At 37.8% G+C, this 23,166-nt stretch overlaps 1 pseudogene; it reads left to right on the top strand.

Moving 5' to 3' along the window:
• Positions 1-12,749: 12,749 nt before the first annotated feature.
• The window catches only part of LOC121140150, a 32,075-nt pseudogene continuing 21,658 nt past the window's right edge, over positions 12,750-23,166 (top strand).

Below are 23,166 nucleotides of genomic sequence, written 5' to 3'. Positions count from 1 at the left end.
TATATATTAAAAAAGAACTTTCTGTTTAGTATTATATCTCCATTTTTCTGTATGTAAATTATTTATTTTATTTTGCTAACTTAAAATACATACATTATATTCTGATCACAACTTCCCCTGACCCATCTCCTCCTGGATCCTCCCTGTTTATAGCTCTAAAGGCAGTGGTACCTGAGAGACTGGAGCTTAGAAATAAAGTAGACTAAAGTCTCATGCAATAGCCAACTGTATTCAGAGCATCAGACAGCTTATACTCTGAGGGTTAGGAAGAGTCATATGAGTAAAGTATGTAATCACAAGAGCAAGCCACACATGTCAGATAAACCACACGTGGTGAGCAAGCCATACGTGGCAAAAACATCTTTTTTCCATAGAGGCATAAAAATAAATAACAATATCCAATTATAATGAATAATCTGAAGTAACCTCGCCCCTATCTGCTACACCTGGGAGGAGCACGAAAACACATTCCAAGAACAATTTTGTGTTTTGAAGAAACTGGGGTCATAGATTTTTACCTTATTTTCTTGGAATTTTCTCATAAGCACTCAGAATTCTCTTCACAGGCCTCAGGTCTTGGACTGTGTCTAACATCTCCACACCTCTTCACCTATCCAACTCAATGCCTTCTTTCTTTCTCTCTCTTTCAAAAACTAACAGGCAAGTTAAAAACAAACAAACAGATTATTTGAAAAGAAAAAGCACAAGAAACACACATAAAATATATAAACACAAAATCAGAAGCCACAATATATTAGCAACAGATCAGTAAGATGAAAAAATACTCCAATAAAGCAATAGGAGACAGAACCATCTATGAAAACACCAGAGTTTGTTTTGTGTTGGCTATCTGCTGCTGGAGATTAGTCCTGCCCATAAGTGTGGTTTATAGTCTCCATGAGAATCCACTGAAGAGAACCAATTTCCTTTGCAAGCAGTTGTAAATTGGAGATAGTTTCTTGGTTATGGATGGGGACTCATGTCCACAGCCTTCTTTCAGCACTGGGCCCTGTCTAGTTTGGACCTATGCAGGTCCTATGCATGCTTCCACAGTCTCTGTGAGTTCTCATGTGCACCAGTTGTGTTGTGTCTGGAAGACACTGTTTCCTTGGTCATCTGTGCCCTCTGCTTCTTACAGTCTTCCCTACCTCTTCTTCCACACAGCTCCCTGATCCCTAGAGGATGTTTGATGAAGACAAACCATTTAGAACAGAGTGTTCCAAGGTCTCTCACTCTGATCACATTGTCCATTTGTGTGTCTCTGTATTAGTTCCCATCTACTGCAGGAGGAGACGTCTGTGGTGAAAACCAAGTTAGGCACGGTTCAATGTAATTTAATGTAATTAGGAGTCATTTTATTGCTGCATTCCTTTAGCAGATCAATAGTACTTCAATTTCCCCTAGGTCCATGGCCTATCTAGACTCAGGTTCTTGGACACCTGAGCAGTGTCAGACATGGGTTACATTCCATGGCGTGGGTCTTAAATATGATCAGACACTGGTAATTAACTCACACAGTGTTTGTGCTGCGAGTGCACCAGCATGTCATATAGGTAGGTCACCACTGTACATTGTAGGGTTTGTAGCTAGGTTGGTGTTTACCTTTCTCTGTTAGTAGCATCAGAGTACCTTCCCGTACTATGAATACTAGTCAGGAAGGGTGAGGGATCTAGGTAGGCACCAGCTTGACTGCTCCATGTTCAAAGAGATATGTAAATGCAATAAGACCTCACCATCAGTTTGTGGAGAGCCCCCAATAGCCTTTGCAATAACCTGAGTGTTTTAGGGCTTTCCATGGGCCTGCTTTGGTCTAATTGAGATGCAGTTCTTCTTTTCTTTTCTTTTTTTTTCTTTTCTTTTCTATTTGGGATCCACCATTTGGTGGGATGGATCTATGAGCTTATTGAGTTTATGTACATAGTGTCACTGAGGGGTTACTTACAGGAGCAGGGAGGAACTCAAAGCAGCTGTACCACTGAAAAGTCTTACCCCATCATAGATGATAAGTTACTCATACTACTCTATATATTCTAAATACTATTCCTTTTTCAGATGTAGAACTGGTAAAGGAAATTTTTCCATCCTGTAATGCTGAATCCTTATTGAATGACAGTATTCTTTGCTGTGAAGAGCTTTTTATTTTCATGAGGCCCCACTTTTGAACTGTTGGTCTCAATGCCTTATGATACTGGTGTCTAGTTCACAAAATTGTTTCATGTGCCTATAAGTTGAAGAGTATTCCCTACTTTCTCCTCCATTAGAGTCAGGGTTAAGGGTCTTATATTAAAATCCTTGATGCATATGGAATTGAGTTTGGTGCAGGGCGAGATATCAATCTTCTAGTTTCATTCCTCTACACACACTTACCCAATTTGACCAGCATGATTTTTGGAGATGCCACTTTCTCTCTAATATGTGTTCTTGTCCTCTTTGTGAAAAATCCGTGGTTGTAATAGTGGCGGCTTATATACAGGTCCTCAATTAGATTCTGTTTTACCAATGTCTTTGATTTTATGGCAATACCACGGTTTTTATTATGATGGCTTTGTAGAATAACTTGAAATTGGGGATGGCGATTCTTCTAGCGGTGGTTTTGTTGCTCAGGGTTGTTTTGTTATTCTGAGCTGTTGGTGTTTTCAAATGAAATTTAAGATTTTTTTTCAATTCTAAGAACTGTATCTGTGGGAGTGGGCTAATTCTAGAGTCTGCTTTTGGTAGAATGGTTATTTTTACAATATCAATTGTGTCAATCCATGAACATGAGAAGTCTTTCCATCTTTTGGTATTTTCTTCAACTTCTTTTCTCAATGTCTTAAAGTTTGCACCATACAAATTTTTCACTTATACTTATTCCAATTTATTTTTTAGGTTGGTTTGGTTATTGATTTATTTATTTAGCATTCTGACCACAGTTTCCCCTTGATCCTCTGCTCCCAGTCCCTCACCCACTCCCTCTCTGCTCCCATATATCCATTCCTTATCTATTTATTTATTTATTTATTTATTTATTTATTTATTTAGCATTCTGACCACAGTTTCCCCTTGATCGTCTGCTCCCAGTCCCTCACCCACTTCCTCTATTTCTGTCCGGAAAAGGGCGGGCCTCCCGTGGATATCAACAAATCAAGGCATATTAAGTTTTAATAAGAGTAAGAACCTCCTCTTGCATTAAGGCTGGGCTAGGCCACCCAATATGAGGAATAGGGTTCCAAAAGACTTAGAATCAGTCCCTGCTCCCACTGATAGGAGTCCCACAAGAGATTAAGCTACGCAATTGTCATATATATGTAGAGGGCGTGGGTCAGTCCCATGTAGGCTCCCTGGTTGTTGGTTCAGCCTTTGTGAGCTCCTGTGAGCCCAGATTAGTTGATTCTGTGAGTTTTCTTGTGATGTCCTTGATCCCCCCATCCCAGTTCCTACCATCCTCCTTCCTTGAGATTATTGTAAATGGGCTTGTTTCCCTGCTCTTTTTATTGGTATGCTTATTGTTGATCTATAGGAAGACTACTGAATTTTGTATGTTAATACTGTATTCTGCTACTTTGCTGAAGGTGTTTACCAACTGTGGGGGTTTTCTGGTAGAGTTTAGAGTCTTGTATGTGTAGAATTATATAATCTACAAATAAAGATACTTTGACTTCTTTCTTTCCAGTTTGTGTCTCCTTCATTTATCTTATTGCTCTAGCTAGGAATTCAAGCATTATGTTCAACAGGAATGGAGAAACTGCACATTCTTATTCTGTTCTAGATATTAGTTGGGGATGTGCTTAGTTTTTCTCCATTTAAAATGATGTTGGCAATGAGTTTGTTATATATTGTTTTTATTATGCTGAGTTACATCTACTGCATCCCTATATTCTCTTAAGACTTTTATTGTGAAGGAATTTTGGATTTTATTCAAGGACTTCTCTATGTCTAATGAGATGATTATGTGGTTTCTGTCTTTGAGTCTATTTATGTTGTGGATTACATTTCTAATTTGCATATGTTGAACCAACCTTGAATTTCTGTGATAAAGCTGACTTGATCTTGGTGGATAATCTTTTTGATGTGTTTTGAATTCAGTCAGAAAGTAATTTATTTAGATTTTTTTTTGTTTTTACTCTATGTGCATTAGAAAAAAATGGCTTCTAATTCTCTTTCTTGTTGGATGTTTCTCTGCTTTTGTTAGCAAGGTAATGCTGGCTTAGAAGAAAGTCTAAATTAAAAACTTTAATAAAAGATCTCAAAGCCAGGCAGTGGTGGTGCTCACCTTTAATCCCAGCACTCGAGAGGCAGAGGCAGGCGGATCTCTGTGAGTTCGAGGCCAAGCTGGACCGACAGCCTCCAAAACAATACAGATAAATCCTGTCTCGTAAAACCAAAAAAAAAAGAAGATCTCAAGTTAATAATTTAATGATGCACCTGAAGGCCTTGGGGAAACAAGAAGAAACATTACCCAAAACAATAGCTGGGAAGAAATCACCAAAATCAGTGCTAACTACATGGGAAGTCTTTATCAAACTCCTCCCTTCAAGTGTCAGAGATTATCAAAAGAGAAGGTTTTAAGATTGTAAGAGCTGGGAGGAACAAGTGACCAGGAGCCTGCTGAGAGTGCCTACCTACTCCCGTCCCCACTCAGGGAGAGGGCAGAAGTGAGCTCCAGGCCCCCATCCTGGTCCCCATTTCCTTCCACTCACCCTCTCCTGGATCTCCTGGACTGGGAACTGCAGCAAGCTTGACATGCTCCCCCCCAGAGAACCTAGCTGCCAGGAGCCTGCTGAGAGAGCTTGCCTACTCCTACCCCCACTCAGGGAAGGGGGCAGAGAGCAGAGGGCAGAGGGCAGAGGGCAAAGCTCCCACCCACCAAGAGAGGGAGTGCCTCAGACCCATCTGCACCTACCATGAGATCTGTCAGTGAATTGGACCTGCTTGCACCCACCGGAAGAGAACCTTGGACCCGTACTCACAAGGAAAGGAAGAGACTCCATCTGTACCCACTAAAAGAAGGGATGGGAAGATGACAACACAAGAACAAATTCAACAACAGAAAAACCAATATGATGCCATCAGAGTCTAGGGACTCTATACCAGCAAGATCTGAACATCAAAACACAGATAAAACAGAAGAGAGTGACTTTTAAAACAAGTTCATGAAGATGGTATAGACCCTTAAAGAAGAAATTAGAACATCCTTTAAAGAAATGGAAGAAAAGATAAACCAAAAATTATAAGAAACTATTCAAACAGTGCAAAGATTGAAAGTTGAAATAGAGACAATCAAAAAAACACAGTCTAAAGGAATGCTGAAATTAGAAAAGGTGAGTAAATGATCAGGAACTACAGATACAAGCATAACCAACAGAATACAGGAGTTGGAAGAGAGAATCTCAGGCATTGAAGATTCACTAGGAGAAATAGATTCATCGATGAAAGAAAATCTTAAGTCTAACAAATCCTTAACATAAAATATCCAGGAAATACAGGGATACCATAAAAAGACCAAATCTAAGAATAATGGGTATAGAAGAAGGTGAAGAAACCCACCTCAAAGGTGCAGAAAACATATTCAAAAAATCATAGAAGAAAACTTCCCAACCTAAAGAAAGATGTGACAATGAAAGTACAAGAAGCCTACAGAACACCAAATAGAGTGGACAACAAAAGGAAGTCCCCTCACCACATATAATAAAAACCCCAAACATACAGAATAATGAAAGAATATTAAGAGCAGCAAAGGAAAAAGGCCAAGTAACATACAAAGGCAACCCTATCAGAATCACACCTGACTTCTCCATGGAAATTCTGAAAGCCAGAAGGTCCTGGATAGAACAAGGATGGCAGCCCAGGCTATTATACCCAACAAAGATTTCAATCACTGTAGATGGAGAAAACAAGATATTCCATGACAAAACCAGATTTAAATAATACATAGCCACAAATCCAGCCCTACAGAAAGTACTGGAAGGAAAACTTTAATCTAAGGAAGGTAATTATTCTCACAAAAGCATAGGCAATAGATAATCCAACTTTACCAAAAGACAAAAGGAAAAGGGGGGGTGAATCCACAAACAATAACACCAACAACAACAAATCAAACACAAACAAGAATCAACACTCAATGGTCCTTAATCTCCCTCAATATTGTGGGCTTAATTTACCTATAAAAAGACACAGGCTAACAGAATGCATACAAAGACAGAATCCATCCTTCTGCTGCATGCAAGAAACACATCTCAACTTCAAAGATGGATATTACCTCAGAGTAAAGGGTTGGGAAAAGATTTTCCAATAAAATGGATCCAAGAAACAAACTGGTGTAGCTATAGTATCGAACAAATTAGACTACAAACTAAAATAAATCAAAAGAGATAAAGAAGGTCATTTTATATTCATCACAGGAAAAGTCCATCAGGATGAAGTCTCAATTCTGAACATCTATGCCCCAAATACAAGGGCGCTCACGTTTGTAAAAGAAACATTAATAAAACTGAAATCACACATAAGACCTCAGTTATAGTGGGAAACTTTAACACCCCACTCTCACCACTATACAGGACCACCAGACAGAAACAAAGAAACAAAGGAAGTAACAGAAGTCATGACCCAATTAGGTTTAACAAACATCTTTACAACATTCCATCCAAACACAAAAGAATATACCATCTTCTCAGTGCCACATGGGACGTTCTCTAAAATCGACCACATATTCGGCAACATAGCAAACATCAACAGGTACAAAAAAATTGAAATAACCCCAGTATCTTATCAGATCACCATGCTTTAAAGTTAGATTCAACAACACCACAAATTGCAGAAACCCCACAAACTCATGGAAATTGAACAATGCACAATTGCACAATTCCTGGGTCAAGAAAGAATTAAAGAAAGAAATTAAAGACTTCCTAAAATTTAATGAAAATGAAGACACAACATACCCAAGAAGCTACCTATAATTAATGTGTTTTCTCCAATGCTGTGCTATTGTGTAGATCAACACTCCAGGGTGGGACTCATGCTCAGGAGTAGATGACCAACACAAAACAGACTTCAAATTTTTGTGTATTTTTTGTTTTTGTTGTTGCTACAGTTCGGGTTTTTTTTTTGTTTTGGGTGGTTTGTTTTATATTATGGGCTTCCTCTCTCTGTCTCTCTCTCTCTAAGATAGAGAGAAAGATCATGAAGGGGGGATCTGCAAGATGTGAGAGGGAAGAATGTGAACAAAATACATTGAACGAAACATTTAAAAATATTTAAAATGAAATGAAAATAATAGGTGAAATTAATAAAATAGAAACAAGTACATCCTAAAATGCATGAAATCAAGAGTTGATTTCCTATAAAAGATAAGCAAAGTTGACAATTTTTTAATCAAATTAATCCAAAAAAGACAAGACCCAATTAATAAAATCAGAAATAAAAAGAAAGAAAAAGCCTTCAAATTCCTTTTAAACATCAGTGTTACCTTGATAGAAAAATAAGGTAAGAGACACAATAAAAGAAAAGTACAGCCCAATCTTCCTGATGGACACAAATGGAAAATTCACCATAGAGTGGTGACAAATGGAATTCAAACTAATATCAGAAAGAGCAAGGCCAAATTTATTTAACTCAAGAGATGCAGGGATGGTTTAACATATGTAAATCAATAAATGTTTTCCTCAATATGAATACACTGAAAGACAGAAATCACATGACCATTTAGTAAAAGCCCTTGACAAAAATCAACATCCTTTCATAAAATGAGATGCTTACGCTGATGATGGAGGGAGCATACTTCAACATAATAAGGGCTATATTCAACAAATCTGTAGCCATCATCATGCTAAATGTAGAAAAACTCAGAGTTCCCAGTAAGACCAGCAACAGGACAAGGATATATACTCTCTCCTCTTCTATTAAAAACAATGCTTGAATTCTAAACTATAGCAATAAGACAAGAGAGAAAATAAAGGGAATACAAATAAGAAAATTATTCAGGGTATTTCTATTTATAGATAATATTCTTTATTAAAAAGATTCTAAAACGTCCACCAAAAAGGCTCTTACAGCTGATAAATTTCAGCAAGCTGGAAAGTACAAAATCAACACATTCAAATCAGTAGCCTTCCTGCATAGCAACTACAATTTTTCTGTTTTATTTATTATTTATATATGTGAATGTGCCAGCAGAGTTTATGTATGGCCAGAAGGTGACATTAAATCACCTGGAACTGGAGTTACAGGCAGTGGCGAGCTACCATATGGGTGGCAAGAATGGAACCCACAGCCTCTGCAAGAGAAGTAAGCAATCTTAACCACCACACTATCTCTCCTGCCCCCAGAAATGATCATTTTTAAATGTAAACAAATGATAGATTCCTTACTTATAGTCTAATGAAGGAATTATCAAACTACAATAACTAAATTTTATACAGAATCTAAAAGAAGTGCTACCAGATGCAGTCTGACATTTGCAAACTGTATGCATAAAGAACTGCATGCATATATATTTTGAATATGGAGAGACTGTCCTGAATGTGGCAGAGTCATGTAATAAACACGGCTACTCTGAAGGCTAAGGAATGAAGATCATCACTTCAAGACCAAAGTATGGAATTTAGTGAAAGCCTGTCTTAAAATAAGGTTTTTTTTAAAGCATAAAGATGTTACCTCAGCAATGTGCTGCATTCCTAATACATACAAGGCAGTGAGTTCATTCCTTAGGGAAGGTTTATTTTATTCTAGAGAATGTAGGGCCAGTGAAATTAAGAAATCTGTCTGTTACGTGGGCATGCTTATTCTGCAATAAATGAGACAATGTGGGTAGCATGTATATTAGAGAAAACATTTTGTTAAGATGATAGTATTAATAGAAAGTAATAACAGAAAACATAAGCAATGTGGTTATTAAGAAGTCTTTGGAAAGATATCTAGAGATGTGAGTTTTAAACTAAATATATATTGAGTAAATTTCTCCTCAAATCTGTCTTAAATAGCTCCAGTATATTTTTCTTCATGTTCTCCTGATGTAGATTTGTTTGGTGAGAAAGAGAAAAGTTAGATTCTAGCATCTTAAGATACACATCATAAACCTATATGGTGGTTTGACTTGGGCCAGTGGGTGGTTCTTCAGTGACATATTCCTGAGAGAAAGTGGACCAGCGAATGAGAAGATAGGAAAGATGTGGTCAGAAGGTCTTGCATAAGCTATGTCTTATGCCAAGTAAGTTTAATAAGATGTACAGCATCTTATAAACTAATTGCAGAGGGAGAATTGGCCACAGTCAGCAGAGTTAAATCGGTGTTTACAAAGAGAACACAGGATACCTATACACAGTGTCCTTAGAACTCATAACCACAGCCCTTCAGAAGGGAAAACCAGGTTCTCTGGAACTGAAACCTTAACTTCTAGGTGCAGGCCTCATTCCCAAACCAGACTTTGCCAAGCCTGCCCCAGCCAAGAATACATTTCCTTTGTCCTTTCATTGGGGCTCCGTGGAAGCCTTGGATCAGTCTGGTTCCCAACAGGGTTTAGAAAATTTTGGCAACAGCAAAAGAATTTTGAATGTGTGATGATCCTACATTAATTCAAAAATCAAATACATAATGAATTTGAGGTGTTTTCTTACATTGCTTGCCTATGCTTCATCCCGACTTCACTCAAGTTTCTGTTCAGAGTACAGAATCTGCCATATTGCTATGTGCATGTGTCACAATGCACAATGCCAAAGAAAACTGCTTGAAACACCTCAGTTCAGAGTCAGGACTACTCTGTGTGCTATAAATTTCGATGATTTCACTACACAATGTTCTGCTCTTTCAGAGTAATAGTTTAATTATTCAACAATGGCAGTATTTTCCTACTATTATTCCTTTTATTATGTAACAAATTAGTATATCATCGAATAGTGCTATGTGAATGATTTTTTTTCTTTTTCTTGTTCTTTTTCTTTTCTTTTCTTTTTTTTTTTTTTTTTTTTGGTTTGGGTTTTCTTGGTTTGTGGTTTTAATTCACTAAATAGACCAGCCTGGCCTAGAATGTGAAGATCTGCCTGTTTCTGCCTCCTGAATACTGGCATTAAATGCAAGTACCACCATATCCACCAGAATGTTTGATTTTGAAAATTGCTGTTTGGCTTGTTAGCTTAAATTTAATTTTTTAAAATCTATTAAATATATTTTGATTTTGAATTAAGACAAAATTATCAACATTTTCTTCCATGGCCCTAAACATGGATCTGCCATTTTTGCATTACATAATTATGCAAAGTAGCATTCTCAGTATTGACGATTATAAATCCAAAATATCAATTAACTATAAAAAGTGTATAAGTCCTATGGTATGAAACACTCATCCAAAATGTAGTTATATGTGTAAAATAAACAGGTGCATCAATGTTATTAGTATGCAAATGCGCTTCTATCTTTAATATTAAAATTATATTCATACCAAAGAGTGGTTTTAATATGAATTCATTTATGATGCATAACTAGAAAATTCTTGATATGCATACCTATTTTATATACTATACACTCAAGGAGGCATAACTATTTCTTGAGAAAAAGAAGTCACAAGTGAAAGAGGTTTAATAAGTCTTGAAATAGATCATTATAACTTTATATATTTAGAATTATTTCTCAGGCATTATCATAGTTTGCATTCTATTGCTGTGATGTAAACACCATGGCCAAAAACAATTTAGGGTGTTAACCCAAAACTAAAAGGTTTCTTTGGCAGACATCTCTGTATCATAGTCTACCATTGAGGAAGCCACAGTAATAACTCAGGGCAGGGATTTGGAGGTAGGAACTGAAGCAGAACACTGCTTACTGTCTTACTCTCCATGGTGTCCTCAGCTACCTTTATTATACAGCCCAGGACCACCTACCCAGGAGTGGCCTCACTTACAGTGGGCTGGACCCTTCCACAAAAATTGTTAATCAACAAAATGTTCTAACAGGCTAGTTTCATCAAAGAATGTTCTCAATTGAGGTTCTTCTCAGATGATCCTAACTTATGTCTGGTTGACAAAAAAGCAACCAGCATAGGCACACTATTTATACAAGTGAAATGTTATAAAAAATGCAATAATTTAATGTATATTGATGATAAGCATTTTACAAAAAACTTAAATTTAATAAATATATCTCTGAATTGGCTATAAAATAAGAATGAACTTTATAGTAACCCTCTGAATTACAAAAATAAAATATATGTGCAGATTGTAGTATTATATACTATTTAGAATGAAAGTAAATGTACAGTATTTGGAATTTGTCCTTACATATTTTAGGCACACAACACATTCTTGCTACCTTGTATTATTATTTTCCACTTCTAACAACAAATCTTATAAAAGTAAAAACTTGACACTGGCTTTGGACCAATGGGAAGCTTTTGAAAACTATTTTCCTATACAAACAACCTGCTTCTAATTTAAGGTCAGTCCTGCTCCTATGACCCATTTTCAAGATAAAACTGTTGAATTTAGGAGTGCACCATTATCTAGTTATAAGTTGTCTACCTCATTTCTGAATCTCATCAGAAATTGCCTCCTATGATCCAATGCCCTTTCTGTCACTAGAACTCTGCCTGTCTGCTTGGCTTGGGGTTCACTTTTACCAGGCATACTAATTCATGTCTGATCCTGAGATCCCAATCATTGGCCCTCAGATACATTGAAAAGAACACTCAATGCCATTTTATAGTTATCTTAGATAAATTTATTACTAAGAATTTTACTCTTTGAGGGTATTACCATGGCAGTTTTCTTTTCTTTTTTTCTATGCAATACAAACAAACTTTATTTTTAACAGCATCAAAGGTAGCCATATGCATCCATGAAAAGTCAGTGGAAAGTCAGATGTTGCAGCACCAGTGCCACAAGCCAGTCCAGGGTATCAGGAAAAGAGAGACCAGACGTACAAACTGTACTAAGAGAATGCATATGCTGCCTTTATTGCCAGGAGAGAGTGTGTGTGAGTCTTCATTGCAAGTGCTAACAGGTCTCTCTCTTGTAGGAGGAAGGAGCTTTATATACAGGTTTACAGCACAGTGGAAAAACCCCAGGTAGAAGAGATCGTGTTTTCCTCCTGCTGAATGTTGATGTCAGAGGGTCAAGGCCAGGGCAGTAAGCCAGGACTAGAAAACAGGAAGCACTTGGACTGGAAAACAAGTTGCACTTGTAGGCTGACCAGCAACTCACAGAGACCCCATGGGGCTGGGGCCCAACGAGATGTCAGAGGATGGCATTTTTTTCTGCAATGAACTGTAGAACAAAGTCAAAATTTTGGGCGAGAACAAACACCAGAAACTTTACTTTCCCCTTTCTCCACACATTCCTTTCTTCTAGGCTTTGCAACTGTGTTCCTCAGGGAAGTACCATTCTGGCAAAACCCTGTCCTTGTAAGGCTCTTCTTCAAAGTTTCCACTTTCGTCCTCTCCCCATTGCTCCTCATCTGCATTTGCTTCAAATGATTCATCTGAATTTTCATACTCATAGGCAGTTGGTTCACCAGTGACCGCTGATTGTGGCTCCAGACCACCAAGGTGACGAAAGTAATAAGACAGTTTATACTTAACTTCATCATGTATGAGTCTATCAATGGTTGAACAGACACTTGAAGCTCCTGAATCGTCATCATCTTCCTCCTCACTGTCCTCTTCATTCGAGTACTCCTTGAAGTCCAAGTCCTCATAGAAATCCTCACCGAAATCGAACTCAAATCCATCGTCTTCTTTATATACATTCTGCTGCTCTTCATTGTAGGGTGGAGGTTTCTGCAACATGGCGATGTCAGCCACCTCCTGATCCTCCTTCTCATTTTTCCAAATGGTTTGCAAAATTATCTGGAAAGTCAGGAAGCCAAGGATTCCCACAAATACAAGCCATGGCAGTTTTCTAAGTTTCTTCTTAAAACTGTTTAATGATAGTGTGTAAAAATACAACTGATGTGTGTGTGTACACACATGTATGTATATACATAAGTGTGTGAGTGCCTGTGTGTGTGTGTGTGTGTGTATGTGGTGTTGAGCTACTGTAAAAGTTGCTGACTTAGATTATTATCTCTACTAGTTGTGGGTTTTTGTAAATTTTTTAGGATTTTTCCATACTAGAAACCAATTTATCTCAGAGGAGGGACAACTTTTAGCTTGAATAAAGTTTCTTTTTGTTCATTTGTCTAATTACCAGAGTTGAAAGTTCCAGCACAACACTTACTAGAAATGGCAGAATCGGTCACATTCTGGTACCCTGCCTGGAGCCTCCTGAGGCCTGGGGACTGCTCACGGGGAAACCATCCTGCAAACCAGGCCATCCAGAAACTGTCAGCTTCCTAGTCCAGGCTCAACCCATGGGAGGAGGTAAGCATGGGCCTGGTGACAGCTCACCTTCCGGTACCCTGCTTGGAGCCTCCTGAGGCTTGGGAACCCATCCTTGAGAAACAGCCCATCCAGAGTCTGCCAGCATTGCCAAGCTAGTCCGGCAACCACCCAATGGAAAAGGAGAGCCATGGGAGCATTGGACCTACTTAAACCCAAAAGAATAGAACCTTGCACTCGTACCCACCAGGAAAGGGAGAGACTCCACTGGCACACACTAGAAGAAGGGAAGGGAATACCACAGTATATGAACACAGTCAAAAACAGAAAGATCAATATGACACCCCCAGATTCTAGGGACTCCACACCAGCAGGACCTGAACAGCCCAACACAGATGAAGCAGACAAGAACGACCCTAAAAACAACTTTATGAAGATGATAAAGACCCTCAAAGAAGAAATGGAGGAAAAGACAAACCAAAACTTGTAAGAAATAAACAAATCTCTTAAAAGAAAACAAGAAAAACACCCAAACAAATGAAGGGAACAATTCAAACAGTGCAAGGCTTGAGAGCTGAAATAGAGATAACAAAAATAAAACAGTCTGAGGGAAGGCTGGAAATTGAAGAGCAGACTAAATGATCAGAAACTATAGAAGCAATCATAAACAACAGAATACAAAAAATGGAAGAGAGAATCTCAGGTGTTAAAGATACACTGGGAGAAATAGACTGATCAAGCAAAGAAAATCTTAAGTCCAACAAATCCTTAACATAAAATATCAAGGAATTATGGGACACCATGGAAATACCAAACCTAAGAATAATAGATACAGAAGAAGGCAAAGAAACCCACCTCAAAGGTGAAGAAAACATATTCAACAAAATCAGAAGAAAACGTTCTCAACCTAAAGAAAGACATGCCAATGAAAGTACAAGAAGCTTACAGAACACCAAATAGAATAAACCACAAAAAATCCCCTTGCCACATAATGATTAAAACACTAAACATACAGAATAAAGAAAGAATATTACGAGCAGCAAACGGAAAAGTCCAAGTAACATATAAAGGCATACCTGTCAGAATTACACCTGACTTCTCCATGGAAAGAAGGTCCTGGATAGATATTCTACCAAGACTAATAGACCATGGATGTAAAACCAGACTACTATACCAAGCAAAGTTTTCAATTACTATAGATGGAGAAAATAAGATATTCCATGACAAACCAGATTTAAACAATACAATCCAGCCCTACAGAACATTCTGAAAGGAAAGCTCCAACCCAAGGAAGTTAACTACACTAAAAAACATAGGCAATATACAATCCCACTTTACCAACAAACAAAAGGAAAAAGGGGGGAAATTCACACACAATACCACCACCAATAACATATCCAAATCAATGGACATTAATATTAATGGTCTTAACTTGCCTATAGAAAGACACAGGCTAACAGAATGTATATGAAGACAGAAATCATCCTTTTGCTGCATACAACAAACAGACCTCAACTTCAAAGACAAACGTTACCTCAGAATTAAGGGTAGTAAAAAGATTTTCCAATCAAATGAACCCAAGAAACAAGCTGGTATATTGAACCTAGTAACTAACAAATTAGACTTCACACTAAAATAAATCAAAAGAGATGAAGAAGGTCATTTCATATTCATCACAGGAAAAGCCCATCAAGATGAAGTCTCAATTCTGAACATCTATGCCCCAAATACAAAGGCATCCACATTTGTAAAAGAAACATTACTAAAACTCAAGTCACACAAAAATTCTCACACACTTATAGTGGGAGACTTCAACACCCCACTCTCTGCATGAGAAAGGACCACCAGGCAGAAACGTAACAGGAATTAACAGAAGTTATGACCTAATTGGGTTTAACAGACATGTATACAACATTCCTTCCAAACATAAAAGAATTTACCTTCTTCTTAGCACCACAGGGAACATTCTCTAAAATCGACCACATACTCAGCAACATACCAAACCTCAACAGATATAAAAAAAAAATTGGAATGAGCACCTGTATCTTATCAGATCACCATGCTTTAAAGTTAGAATTCAACAACACAAATTGCAGAAACCCTACATACTCATGGAAATTGAACAATGCACAATTGCACCATTCCTGGGTCAAGGAAGAAATTAAAGACTACCTAGAATGCAATGAGAATGAAGACACAACATACCCAAACTTATGGGACACTTTGAAAGCACTAAGTGCCCACACGAAGAAATTGGAGAATAGTCACACTAGAGAATTAACAACACAACTGAGAGCTCTAGAACAAACAGAAGCAAACTCACCCAGGAGGAGTAGATGCCAGGAAATAATCAAATTGAGAGCTGAAATCAATGAAGTCGAAACAAAGAAAACAATACAAAGAATCAATGTAACAAAGAGTTGGTTCCCAAACAATACAAAGAATCAATGTAACAAAGAGTTGGTTCTTCGAGAAAAATCAACAAGATAGACAAACCTTTTTCCAACTGACCAAAAGGCAGAGCAAAAACATGCAAATTAATAAAATCTGAAATGAAAAGGGGAACATAACAATGGAAAAAATCTAGGGAATCATCAGGTCATATTTTGAAAACCTGTATTCCACAAAATTTGAAAATCTAAAGGAAATGGACAATTTTCTGGATAGAAATCACTTACTAGAATTAAATCAAGAACAAATAAGCAAATTAAGTAGACATATAACCCCTAATGAAATAGAAGCGGTCATCAAAAGTCTCCCAACCAAAAATAAAAAAAAATTTTAAAAAGCCCAGGGCCAGATGGTTTCAGTGCAGAATTCTACCAGAAATTCAAAGAATAGCTAATACCAATACTCCTCAAAGTGTTCCATACAACAGAAGCAGAAGGGTCATTGCCAAACTCTTTTTACAAGACTATAATTACCTTGGTACCCAAGACGCACAAAGACACAACTAAGAAAGAGAACTACAGACCAATATCCATCATGAACATTGATGCAAAAATACTCAATAAAATACTGGCAAATCAAATCTAAGAATACATCAGAAACATCATCCACCATGACCAACTAGGCTGCATTCCATGGATGCAGGAATGATTCAACATACGAAAATCCATCAATGAAATCCACCATATTAACAACCTGCAAAAGAAAAACCACATGATCATCTAACTAGATGCTGAAAAACACCTTTGACAAAATCCAACACCCCTTCATGATAAAGGTTTTGGAGAGATCGGGGATAACAGGAACATACCTGAACATAATAAAAGCAATATACACCAACCAACAAGCAACACCAAAATAAATGGTGAGTCACTCACCTGGATCCCTCTAAAATCACAAACAAGGCATGGCTGTCCACTCTCTCCATATCTCTTCAATATTGTACTTGAAGTTCTAGCTAGAATAATAAGACAACAAAAGGAGATACAAATTGGAAAGGAAAAAGTCAAACTTTCACTACTTGCAGATGATATGATAGTGTACATAAGTGACCTGAAAAACTCTATCAGGGAACTCCTGTGGCTGACAAACACCTTCAGCAAAGTGGCAGGATACAAGGTTAACTAAAAAAAATCAGTAGCCCTACTATATACAGATGATAAATGGTCTAAGAAAGAAATCAGGAAAATATCACCCTTTAAAATAGCCACAAACAATGTAAAATATCTTGGGGTGTCATAAACCAAACAAGTGAAAGTCCTACATAACAAGAACTTTTAGTCTTTAATGAAAGAAATTAAAGAAGATACCAGAAAATGGTAAGATATCCCATGCTCTTTTATAGGGATCAACATAGTAAAAATGGCAATCTTGCCAAAAGCAATCTACAGACTCAATGCTATCCCCATCAAAATACCGACACATTTCACAGACCTTGGAAGAATAATACTCAACTTGATATGGAAAAACAAAAGACCCAGAATAGCCAAGACAATCCTGTACAATAAGGGAGCTTCCAGACTTCAAGCCCTATTAAAGAGCTATTTTCCTGAAAACAGCTTGGTATTGCCACAAAAATAGACAGGTAGACCAATGGAATCAAATTGAAGACCCTGATATTAACTGACACACCTACTAACACCTGATTTTTGACCTGATTTTTGAATGGTCCCTGATCAAACTATCAAATGTAAAAACATAAAGATTTTAAATTAATAAAGTTAGAGATGAAAAGGGAGATTTTACTACAAACTCCAATAAAATACAGAAGACATCAACGAATACATAAATTATCAAAAGTTGAAGGATCTAGAAGAACTGGATACATTTCTTTTTTCCACTTTTTAAATTTAAATTAGAAACAAGCTTCTTTTACATGTCAATCCCAGTTCCCTCTCCCTCCCCTCCTCCCCTGCCCCGTGCAGGGCCCCTATCCCATCCCCTTTCTCCTCCCCAGGGAGGGTGAGGCCTTCCATGGGGGATCTTCAAAGTCTGTCATATCATTTGGAGCAGGGCCTAGAACCACCTCCATGTGTCTAGGCTGAGAGAGTATCCCTCTATGTGGAATGGGCTCCCAAAGTCCATTCACTTCAGGAGATCCCATTTATTAATTGTCAATCTCAGTGTCTATACTACTGGTGTTATGTTTAGGAATCGGTCTCCTGTACCAAATTGGATACATTTCTAAATGCATATGACTGACTAAAATTAAAGACAGAAGATACAAACTATTTAAAAGATTCATAACAGACTTTCAGATTGAAGCGTTAATTTAACATCTTGACAAAATGATTGGTCCAAGACCCAGATGGATTTATTGGTGAATTCCATAAAACTTTCAAAGATGATCTAAAATCACTTCTCCAACTGCAATGCAAAATAGAAAGGGAGGAAGCTCTATTCTACCAAACTCACTCTACAAAGCTAATATAACCTTGACATCAAAACTGGATAAAGACACACATGTCCAAAAAAGTAAAGAATGAAAGGAAGGGAGGGAAGGGGGAAGGGAGAGAGGGAGGGAGAAGAGAGGGAGGGAGGGGTGAAGCAAAGAAGCAAGGAAGGAAGTTAAACACCAAGTCTCCCTGGCAAACACTGATACAAAAATTGTTAACAAAATACTTGAGATCATAAAGATCACATTAAGAACATCACATATAATAACCAACTTGGTTTCATCCCATGGATGTAAGGTTGATTCTACATACATGAATCAGAAATTAAACAATATTGATAGACTTAAAGACAGAAGTCGCATAATCATTTCAACATATGCAGAAAATTTGATTTGGTAAAGTTCAATGTGCCTTCCTGATAAAAGCTCTGAAGAATCTTGGAACAGGTGGGACATACCTCAACATTATGTAAGTATGTATGTATGTATGTGTGATGATAAACATGTAGCTAATATATATTAAATGGGAAAAACCACAACATTTCCTCTAGCACATGGAATAAAACAGGGGTACCCATTCTTTCCACTCAAATATACTGCTCAGTGTCTTAGCAACAGCAATGAAATAAAAGAAAACTATAAAAATGGATTTCAGAGACACTAGTCAAAAAGTTGGGGAATCAGCATTGGACCTAACCAAGTCCTCTGAATGTGGGTGCCACTTAGGAAGCCTGGGCAGTCTATGGGACCTCTAACAGTGGAGCCAGTGTCTATCCCTAGTGCATAAATGGATTTTGGGAGTCCATTTCCTATGAAGGGATACCATTACAGCCCAGATACATGAAAGAGGGCCTAGGCCCTCCCCCAAATGATGTGATAGATTTTAATGGTCCCCCATGAAGGGCCTCACTACCCTTGAAGAGTAGGTGGGGGTGGGTTGGGTGGGGAACATGGGAGGGCAAGGACATGGGGGGATTGATATGTACAATAAAGTCGTTTCTAAAATAAAAATTTTTAAACTAGAAAAGAAGTTGGGAGATTGGTGGGGGACATAGGAGGGTGAGGGAATGGGAGGATTGATAAGTAAAATAAATTGTTTTTAGAATAAAAATTTAAAAAACTAGAAAAGGAGAAGTTAAACTATCTCTTTTTGCAGATGACATGATTCTATACTTAAAAAACTCTATAAATTCCATAGAAATTTTTTAGATCTAATAAATGCTTCCATTAAAGTTTCAGGACACACAATCAACATGCAAAACTGAGTAACTTCTGTATACACTAATAGCAAATCTGCTAAAAATGAATTGAGAAAATACCTCCATTCACAAGATCTTAAAAGTACATAGGTATAAGCCTACCAAAGAGATGAAAAATCTCTATAAGAAAAACTTGAGGACACTGAATAAAGAGATTGAAGAAGACACTAAGTGATGAGGAAACCCTCTACCCTCTTGGATTGTCAGAATTAATATTGTGAAAAGGGCTTCACTACCAAAAGTAATCTACATAGTTAATGCAGTATCAATCTTATCACAATGACATTTTCATAGAACTGAAGAAGGAAGTCCTAAAATTCATATGGAAACACAAAAGACCATAGGTACGCAAAGCAAAAAGAACATAGCTAGAGGCATTGCATTCTCTGAGCTCAACCTATACTACAGATTTTATAGTAACAAAGACAGCATAATACTGGCACAAGAATAAACATGTAGAACAGCACTCAGAGATAAACCAACACAGCTATAGACACCTGGTTTTTATAAGGGGTACCAAGAACCATATACCAGGCAAAAGATAGCCTGTTCAGTAGATGGTGCTGAAAATGGGATATGTACTTGCAAAAAGTGAAACTATATCCATATCTGTCAGCACAAAAAATCAATTGAAACTGAATTAAAGACCTTAATTTAATGCCTCTAGCACTGAAACCAATAAAGGAAAGCATTTTAGGATATAGGTCATAAATATAATCATTAATTAGGACCCTAATAACACAGGAATTTACAAATGGAGTTACTACCTGAAATTGGGAAGCCTCTGAAAACCAAATGAAATTTCCAACAGAGTGAGCAGACAACTTGAAGAATGGGGTGGGGGCAGTTTTTACAAGAAAAAGCAATACTTCAGACAAGAGGTTAATATATAGAGTATACAAGAAACTGCAAAAATGTAACACCAATAAATAACTATGAGTCTATAAATGAGTCATCAAACCAAACAGAAAATTCTCAAAAGAAGAAATACAAATGGCCAAGATATAATTCTTAAGTATTCAAAATCTTTGCCTATCCAAGAAATGCAAATTAAAGCTACTTTGAGATTCCATCTCACCCTGGTCAGAATCAAGAAAGAAAATTACAACAAATCTTGGGAAAATTTTTGAAAATAAAGAAACACCTGATACACCCTACCTACACCTGGAGGAAGAGCAACCACCAGAGCCACAGGCCCCACCTGAACCTGGAGGAAGATGGATCCTGGAGCCACAGGCCCAGTCCGCACTACTTGGAGAAAGAGAGACCCACAGAGGCACAGACTCCACCTGCACCAATCAGAGAAAGATGGGTAGACGGCAGTGTAAGAATACACTCAACAATATAAAAGCAGTATGGCACAATCAGAACTAGTGGTTCGACAACAGCAAGACCTGAGCATCCCAACACAGATGAAGCAAAAGAAAAATGACCTTAAAAATAAATTTATGAAGATGATAGAGGCCCTTAAAGATTAAATGAAGAATTCCCTTAAAGAAATGGAGGGAAAGACAAAAAATGGAAGAAATCAATAATCCCTTTTAAAAAGTCAAGAAAATCAAGAGAAAAAAACAATTAATAAGTAAAGGAAACAGTCTAAAACATGAAAATACAAATAGAGGTAATAAAACACACAAACTGAGGTAATTCTAGAAATGGAAAATCTGGGAAAATGAACAGGAACTACAGATGCAAGCATGACCAACAGAATGCAAAACATGAAGGAAATAACCTTGGACACTGAAGATATAACAGAGGAAATAGATTCATCAATCAAGGAAAATGTTAAATTCAACAAATTATTAACACAAAACATCCATGAAAAGACCAAACCTAAGAATAATAGGGATAAAAGAAGGAGAATTCATACAACAAAGATGTCTGTTCCACTATGTTCATAGCAGCATTATATGTAATAGCTAGATCCTGGAAGCAACCTAGATGCCCCGCAACTGAAGAGTGGATAGAGGAAAATGTGGTACATTTACACAATAGAGTACTACTCAGCAGAAAAAAAACAATGGAATCTTGAAATTTGTCAGCAAATGGATGACACTAGAAGAACCATCCTGAGTTTCCCAGTCCCAAAAAACAAACATGGTATGACTCACTCATATATGGATTGTAGACATGGATCAAGGGAGTGTCAGCCTACAATCCCAGTGCCATCGAGTCTGGGAAACAGGGAGGGTCTCAAGAGATATGCATGATACCCCCAGAGAAGTGGAATGAGGCAAGATCTCCTGAGCAGATTGGGAACATCGGGGGAGGGGAGCGGGAACTGGAAAACAGAGAGGCAGATAAGAAGAGGGGAGAAGAAGGCATGGGGGAGCAGGAATGTTGAGTCAGGGTAAGAATAGAGGAGAGCAGGATGAGAGATACCATAATAGACGGAGTCATTATAGCTTTGAGGAGAGAGCTGACACTAGTGAAATTTCCTGAGATCTACAAGGATAACACCAGCAATCTAAGCAATAGTGGAGAGACTATATTAATAGCCCCTCGCTGATGATAAGGTTGATGACTACCTTATATGCCATCCTAGAACCTTCATCCAGTGACTGATGGAAGCAGAGACAGAAACCCACAGCTAAACACTGAACTTAACTCCTGGAACTCAGTGACAGAGATGGAGGAGTGATGAGCAAAGGGGTCAAGACCATGCTGGTGAAACCCACAAAGGCAGCTGACTGGACAAGGGGGAGTTCTTGAACACCAGACTGATGGCTGGGAGGCCAACAGGGGACTGATCCAGACTCCATGAATGCAGTGTCAGTGAGGAGGTCTCAGAAATCTCTGGGGCCTTAGGTAGTAGATCAGTGTTCACTATGGTGTACAAATGAACTTTCGGAGCCCATTCCACATGGAGGGATGCTCTCTCAGCCTGGACACATGGGGGAGAGCCTAGGTCCTGCCCTGGATGAACTGACAGACTCCGGAGATTCCCCCTCCCTGGAGAATAATGTGTGGATTGGGTGGGGACTGGGGAAGGGCTGGGGGAGGGACAAGGGAGGAGGGGTGGGAGAGGGAGCTAGGATTGACATGTGAAGCATGCATTCATGTTTCTAAGACAATTTATTTTAATAAAAAATTTTAAAGGCACAGAAAAATATATTCAATGAAACCATAGAAAAAACTTTCCAACCTAAAGAATGTCATAGCTATGAAGGTACAGGAAGTTTATAGAACACCAAATAGACTGAACCAAAAAACTTTCCCTCATCATATAATAACCAAAATACTAAACACAGAATAAAGAAAAAATATTAAGGGCTATAAAGGAAAAAGACCAAGTAACATATAAAGGCAGACCTATCAGAATAACACCTGATTTCTCAGTGGAAACTCTGAAAGCCAGAACATCCTGGACAGACATTCTGAAGACACTAAGAGACCATGGATGCTATCCCAGACTACTATACCAGGCAAATCTTTCAATCACTATACATGGAGAAAACAAGACATTCCATGACAAAACCAGATTTAAATAATACATAATCCACAAATCCAGCCCCACAGAAAAGTACTAGAAGGAAAACTCCAACCCAAGGATGTTAGCTGTATCCACAAAAACACAGGCAAAGGAGACCTTCACACCATAAGATCCCAAAGAAGGGAATCACACAAACACTACCACCAACAACCACAAAACCAAATATAAAAGGAATTAATAATCACTGTTCATTAATAGCAATGGCCTCAATTTGCCTATAAAAAGACACAGGCTATCAGAATGGATACGAAAACAGGACCCATCCATCTGCTGCATGCAAGAAACACAC

The sequence above is a fragment of the Mesocricetus auratus genome, unplaced genomic scaffold, assembly GCF_017639785.1.
Source record: "Mesocricetus auratus isolate SY011 unplaced genomic scaffold, BCM_Maur_2.0 Super-Scaffold_100004, whole genome shotgun sequence".
NCBI classification, from domain to species: Eukaryota; Metazoa; Chordata; class Mammalia; order Rodentia; family Cricetidae; genus Mesocricetus; species Mesocricetus auratus.
This window is presented reverse-complemented; position numbering and strand designations above follow the sequence as displayed.